Source organism: Sipha flava, unplaced genomic scaffold (genome assembly GCF_003268045.1).
Source record: "Sipha flava isolate LNK unplaced genomic scaffold, YSA_version1 314_pilon_pilon, whole genome shotgun sequence".
Lineage (NCBI taxonomy): Eukaryota > Metazoa > Arthropoda > Insecta > Hemiptera > Aphididae > Sipha > Sipha flava.
In genome coordinates this window covers 363,154-369,990 of record NW_020272994.1, presented here as the reverse complement: position 1 = coordinate 369,990, position 6,837 = coordinate 363,154, and the positions used below count along the sequence as shown (strand labels likewise).

The window sequence follows — 6,837 nt, the reverse complement described above, 5'->3', positions numbered from 1 at the left end:
TATATTATGTATAAGTATATATATATGTGAATAATTTTTTATATTATGTATGAATATTATATTTAGTATTATATCTAGTAAATTAGTTTTTAACTTTATATTACAATTTTCAATGGTTGTTTGATTATCAGCACAAATCGATTATTCGCACCCCCTTCGGTTCCAATTGGTGCGGATAATCGACGTTCCACTGTAATATCTACAACCAAAAATATTATACGGGCAAACTTGCAAATTATCAGCGTATTAAAAATAATACAATTTAAAAAATACGACAATCTCAATTTTAGGTACATAGTCAATAGATAAATACTAAATTTTAATAGTTTATCACTAAATAATTTTTTTAATATGTATATCACTTTATTTTAGAATATTACAATCTATACAGGTGTACAATAAGTAATAATTATGGTAAAAAAAGAAAAAATCTAAACACTAAGTAGTTATAATCTGGGTTTTGTACCCGAATTAACCCGAACGCGTAACACTCCTAAAAACCCTTAAAAAATCAAACACCCAAAACCCATATAACCCGAATGATTTTTTTTTTAAATACCCGAATTAACCATGACCCGAATAAAATATTGGTTTTAACCCGAAACCCTAAAATTTTTTATTTTACAATCTTTATGTGACATATAATTTTGTATGTATTTTTTGTGGTTATTTCAATTTTGTCATTAGTTGTTTAATAGTAAAATTATTATTCACAGGAATAATTTCTCAAATAATATACAAAATTGTTAATTAATCTAAATTTATCTAAATAAAGACAATAGCATTATATCAAATTGACATGTCTGCATGAATACTATAGTATGTTGAATGTTCGAGTGTAAACAACTGGGATACTATTTTTAAAATTATCCCAAGCGAATACGTCGTATTATTATAATTTAATAGGTAATAGGTCTACGAATCAACGAGTCGTTATTTATTGCAATACTGTAAGTCTGAAATAGAATTGATGTCTCGCGTACGATTACCCAAATTATTGTTCGCATTATTCGTATTTGTTCAGTGTATGGCGTGTAGTACACATGTCTATGGCGTGAATTGTCAATTTTTGTAATAATTTCATCGTAACATTCATAAGTACAAATTATTATTATTTTTGTATTACGCTATGTTTTAGTTAGTGCGTTTTTAGTGTGTGCACGCACCACAAACTATAAGGAAAAATTTGGTGAAATTTGTGGGAGGGTGGGGATTATTTGCTTATTATACCTATGGATACCACTGTGCGAAATTATTTATTTCAACAAGGCAATTCACGAAGTTTGACAATTTGACATTTTTAATCAACAATTTAAACAAAAAAAACTATTAAGTGCCTTATTTTATACATTTTTGGAGTAGGTATTCTAAACAGAAATTATTAATTAAATTAAACAACCTATACGGGTATTATTACATATTATTAATATTACATTAATTGCGATCGTTCCAAGTCATGACTAGAAGTTTGTAAAATCTTACGAATTTGATTTATGAATTTATTTATGAATGATTTATTGAATTTTCATAGAATATTTTTTTTTAATTTGGTTATTAAAAATGAATTTTAAATTTATAATAATTATTGTATTTTCAGTCACTTAACAATTTTTAGGGCTAGGAGGGCTAAGACTTGTACTTTATATTTCTGGGGGTGCTTAGTCCCCTCAAACCCCGCCCCCCCAATTTCCGCCTATGACACAAACACAAACACAGAATACAAAATAGTTTATTTTTTGTCGCATAAGATATTCCCGCACTAACTAGGAGTAGGACATAGTGTTAGTATTTTTAATTTTATAGATATTATAATTTATAAACTTCATACACATTTAAAATAACCCCCTCTTCCCCGAAAATAAATCGTAGTTACACCATTGCTTGAAATTATCATAACGATAGTTTGGTCTAAAAAACTGTTGCACAGTTGTATAAGAAATTGATATTTTATTACATAGGCAGGTAACAAAAAATATAAATATTTCATTATTGGAGGGAGGGCTCAGCCTCCTCACCACCTTCCACCAATAAAAAATAATATTTTTCCTTGACTAATTAACACCCGTATTAACCAATATTAACCCGAATAATAACGGTTATTAACACCAAAACGTTTGTTTAAATGTTGTATTGTAGTGTTTGAACACCCGAATGTATTCAACACCCGAAACCTGAAAAAATTATTCGGGTGCAAAGCCTTGGTTATAATCACAATTATTGAAATCATTTTTTACTAAAATATTACTGATTATTTATGAAAATATTAAATAATCCATGAAATCAACAATTGCGCATGAAAATGAACAGTTTGCTAGAATATAAAAAAAAATGTTGAAAATTCACTATTAAATTATTAAGGCGAATGATGTGTATAAAAAATTATTCGACCCTGCCAGGATTCGAACCTGGAATCTTCTGATCCGTAGTCAGACGCGTTATCCGTTGCGCCACAGGGCCCGATGTTAAGACTAAAGGGTATTTTGACTCTTAAACTAAATTATAATTCAATATAACAAATTTATTTGTGATTTTACTAATTAATAATAAATAATACATAATATTTATAATATTATAATACATTTTTAAATTCATCAGTGGACATTTATATTAATTACCCTTGTTAAAATAATAAAAATTAAAAGTAGAAAACAAAATAACAAAATTAATTTTAATTTATAATTTAAACGTAATTTGAAATCAATCCTACAATTCATATTTTTCTGGTTACTTACGAATATTAGTTATATCTGATATCCATGTTATTACTAATTTAAAAAAATATTAAACTGTATTTCAACACCTAATAGTACCTAGTTAAAATATAGGTATTACCTACCTTGTCATATATACGGTTTTATAGTGATTAAATATACCGAACGTTTGTGCATATCATATTATAGAGCACTGCTTAATAATTACTTTATGTTGCAAATGATTTAATTTGAATACTACATTTTATCGATGAATATTAGCATAATTTTTTTTTTTTACTGTCTATTATTTTAAGCGTACATAAAGAAATTATAAAAAAACTTATTTATTAACAACTTCATCTACTTATAATTCAATAGCTTTACATCGTTACTGGTATAAAGAATTATAATTAAGCAGCCGTCGCGTATTGGTCGCATTATTGCAACGTCATGAACTGCAGTATATAAGTTTAGTGCATTAGTATGAACCGGTAAAATTTTACTTTTTTAACTTTTAACTCTAGAGAATTTACGACTCGTGCGACGAGTTGCCATGCAAAGTGTAATCCTATCTATATGGTGATGGAAGGAGTAGAGAGGAGAACAAATAAAAAAAATTACCACACGTGTCTCGAAAAAAAGGTCAAGGATAACCGGTAAGTACGTAGGAATATTTTTAATACGTTTACGACAAGAGAAACGTTTCACCGTCGGAAACTGGAATGTGACCAAACAACTTATAACAACTACTAATAAATTGTTTAAAAACTCATGAAAATCGATGACCGATCGTCAATCAGTGATGGTCAAATAATTTTGTCATAATGGGGTGGGGATGAGACTGATTTTTCAACATAAACTTTAATCATTGAAAAAAAAATCATAACTTAAAGACTTAATTTCACTTAATTAAATAATTTTACTAATTTTAGTTAGTACAAACTGTAAAAATATGTTAATAAATAACAAATGGTAAACTATTGTTGTTGGCAACAGCAAAGTAGTACGTTATTTTAGATTTAGACATAATAAACACTTAATATCTTATTAGCACAAATAATAAAAACAAAAGCAGAATACAAAACGTCAATCGATGAGCTAAAAATTTACGTATTCGTGTCGTATACAGTCTAACGCAAACCTGTCATCTGTCGAGCATTTATATGTATATATATTAGGTCATTCCTATTAATTCAATTGCGATTAAGTATTATCTTAACGATTTAACTTCAATAATAAAGTATAGCAGTAATCGTGACTATAATCGTAAACGTCTGAGAAAATCAGTTACATTTTAGTTCGTGATATGAGATACATTATTCTACAGTTAAAATACTTAAAGCATTATGTTAGCCATACATTTTTATTCGATTGTTCAATCAGAAGGAAATACCATAGCTTTTTTAAAGGAAATATGACTTATTGAAATCAACACTCCTTGTGTTTACCGTGGTTCGTAAACTAAATTCTATACTTGAAAAGAATGAACTTTTAGTTTTTAATACATATTTATTGACATATTATACTGTAATATACTAATTTACCGACATATTATAATATATTAATGCATATTTTTATATAAACATGTATGGTAGATGGCATATAAAGAAGCGAGTGGTATATGGCATACAACAAGAATACCAAAATTTAAATTATAATAATAGCAGATGATATTTTATCAATATTGTCCCGACAATGTCGGTTGATCGAGTTTCTACTATACGTAGATTTATAAACATTTTCACCTTCCGCGTAATATGTGAAGTACCGTTTTACTGGATTATCACTACCATAGGGGTTACTAGACCCTCTTGGCAGGGGGGGTAGGAAATACTTTAAGTAAAATATTAACACTATTTTGTCTAAATCTTTAAATTAGCAATACTATAAAAAAAGTATTTTATTGATAACAATTTTAACTTATTTCAAATAAAATTATTTTGTAAAATGAATAATACACTTACAAATACCTACATTTATACTATTTTATCTTATACAATTTTAAAATAATAACTTACCACAATTTACCTGTGATAGTTCTCATAGGCGGACTCAGAATGATACATTTTAGTGTGCCCTGTCATTTTTTGGTTATTTTTCAAAATATAAAGGGGAGGTTATAAGTACTTACGTATAGACTGTGTTATGATTTAAATTCTAAAAATAAAGGCTTCGTTAATGATGTAAAATAGCGATTGCTAAAATATACACGTAATTATAATTTCAAACTTATTCTGAACACTTGCAATATTACTTACAAAAACTAAAATTTAATTAATGTGTATGCACATATATTCTCAATTGTAATTATTTGATTTTTTTTTATTCGCATTATTCACATTAGGGTGTGCCAAGACACACCCGGCACGCCCTGTAGAGCTGCCTACGATGGTTCTTGTATGAAAAAGTCGTATAAAGTTTTTATTTTTTTACTTAGATTTGAGTTCATAATTTTTATTATAATTAGTATTATCCAAAAAACTCAATACTAAATAAAATACACACTTTAAATCAAAGTATAAAATCATACAAAACGTTTGTGATACAGATAATAATAAAGTAATATTATTGGTTCATAATTTGTCAATGATAAAAATAAATTATAATAATATTGAAATTGTTGACGCAAAAAATCTTATCAGCATATTTACATGAATAGTTCTACAATTGTAGATAATTATATTATTACTTACAACTATGCAGACTCTAAATAAGCATGTGATATGAGGGGTTAACAACCAATATTTGAAATGTATAGTGAGAGGAAAAAACTCGCAGGGGGGGCAGCCACCTACCTTGTCCCTCCCGTAGTACCGCCTATGATCACAATTCATATTTTTCGGCATAGTTATTACCAGTGATGTATAGGTAAATATATTTATGGGTATGCGAAGAAATGAGGAAGAGACGGTTAGAACGGTGCTGAAATGGAGACCTACGGGAAAGAGGCCTCGCGGAAGGCCCAGAAAAAGATAATTGGATACAGTGGAAAAAGACCTCAAGAAAATAGGAGTACAAGAATGGAAGACAATAGTTCATAACAGAGAGGAATGGAGACAGATCGTGATGGTGGCAAAAACTCTTCAAGAGTAATAAATGCCAGCCAAAGAAGAAAGAAGAATTTATGGGTATATGCACTAATAAAATATGAATAATATACAATAATATAATAATAATAATAATAATTATAATATAATAGTATAATATAAATATAATATACATTGTATATTAATTCTAAAAAAATGTTATCGCTTCGCTCGACAAATTTTTTCTCGCTACGCTCGAATAAATTATATTAATCCCTTACATGTTTATAACTTCTAATAAGACTAAATTGCAAAATTACAAGATACACATTTTCCATGCGTTATAAATTGCTTGATGCAGATTTATGAACCATGAGCTGAATGTCCGTACTCCATATTATATTTAATAACATCCATTTTTCAAAATGTTATTTACTAAATTGAACTTAAAATACATTAAATTTCAATCAAACTGTAAGTTTAAACTGTAATCTTCAACATAAAAATATTTCCAATGAACTATTAAATAAGTTTTGTTTTGTTTACGAGTTATTTTAGGAACGTATACTAAAAAAATAATATTTTGTATGAAGTATACGCCGAAAATCAAAAATCTGCTGACGGGTATTCGGCGCATACCCGCGTATACGTACCAATACACTCCTGGTTATTACTTAAGTACAAAATAATATTAAATAATGTAAATACTTAATAATTGAATCAACTTAGAATGTTCACAATTTCAGGTATAAACAACATTTAGTTGTTAGTTCGATTCCAAAACGTAAAAAAGTACGTAAGATTGATAAAATATAAGTCCAGTTATAATATTGTTTATCTGTGTATTACTTTACCGTCAATAAAGCAAGTACATAAATGTATAAATGTATAAATGTATAAGTGTATATTTACTGAATGTCAACTAGAAACCACAATACCATAATTTGTTACTCTATTGTACAGACGATCATAATGATCATTGTATTATTGATGGTAGCAATAATCTGATAAGGTAATAATATTATATTAATATCAAAAACATCGAAAGAACGTAAAACTTGAGAGGACACCACAAATTGTCCACATTCGCATGCGTTGTCTCCGTTTTAAAAACGTTC

General features: G+C 27.8%; 1 non-coding gene across 1 annotated transcript; it reads right to left on the bottom strand.

The window, feature by feature from the left end:
• Window positions 1–2,384: 2,384 nt before the first annotated feature.
• Trnar-acg lies at window positions 2,385–2,457 on the bottom strand. Its single transcript has one exon. It is a non-coding gene; the product is annotated as a tRNA-Arg (tRNA).
• Window positions 2,458–6,837: the final 4,380 nt, after the last annotated feature.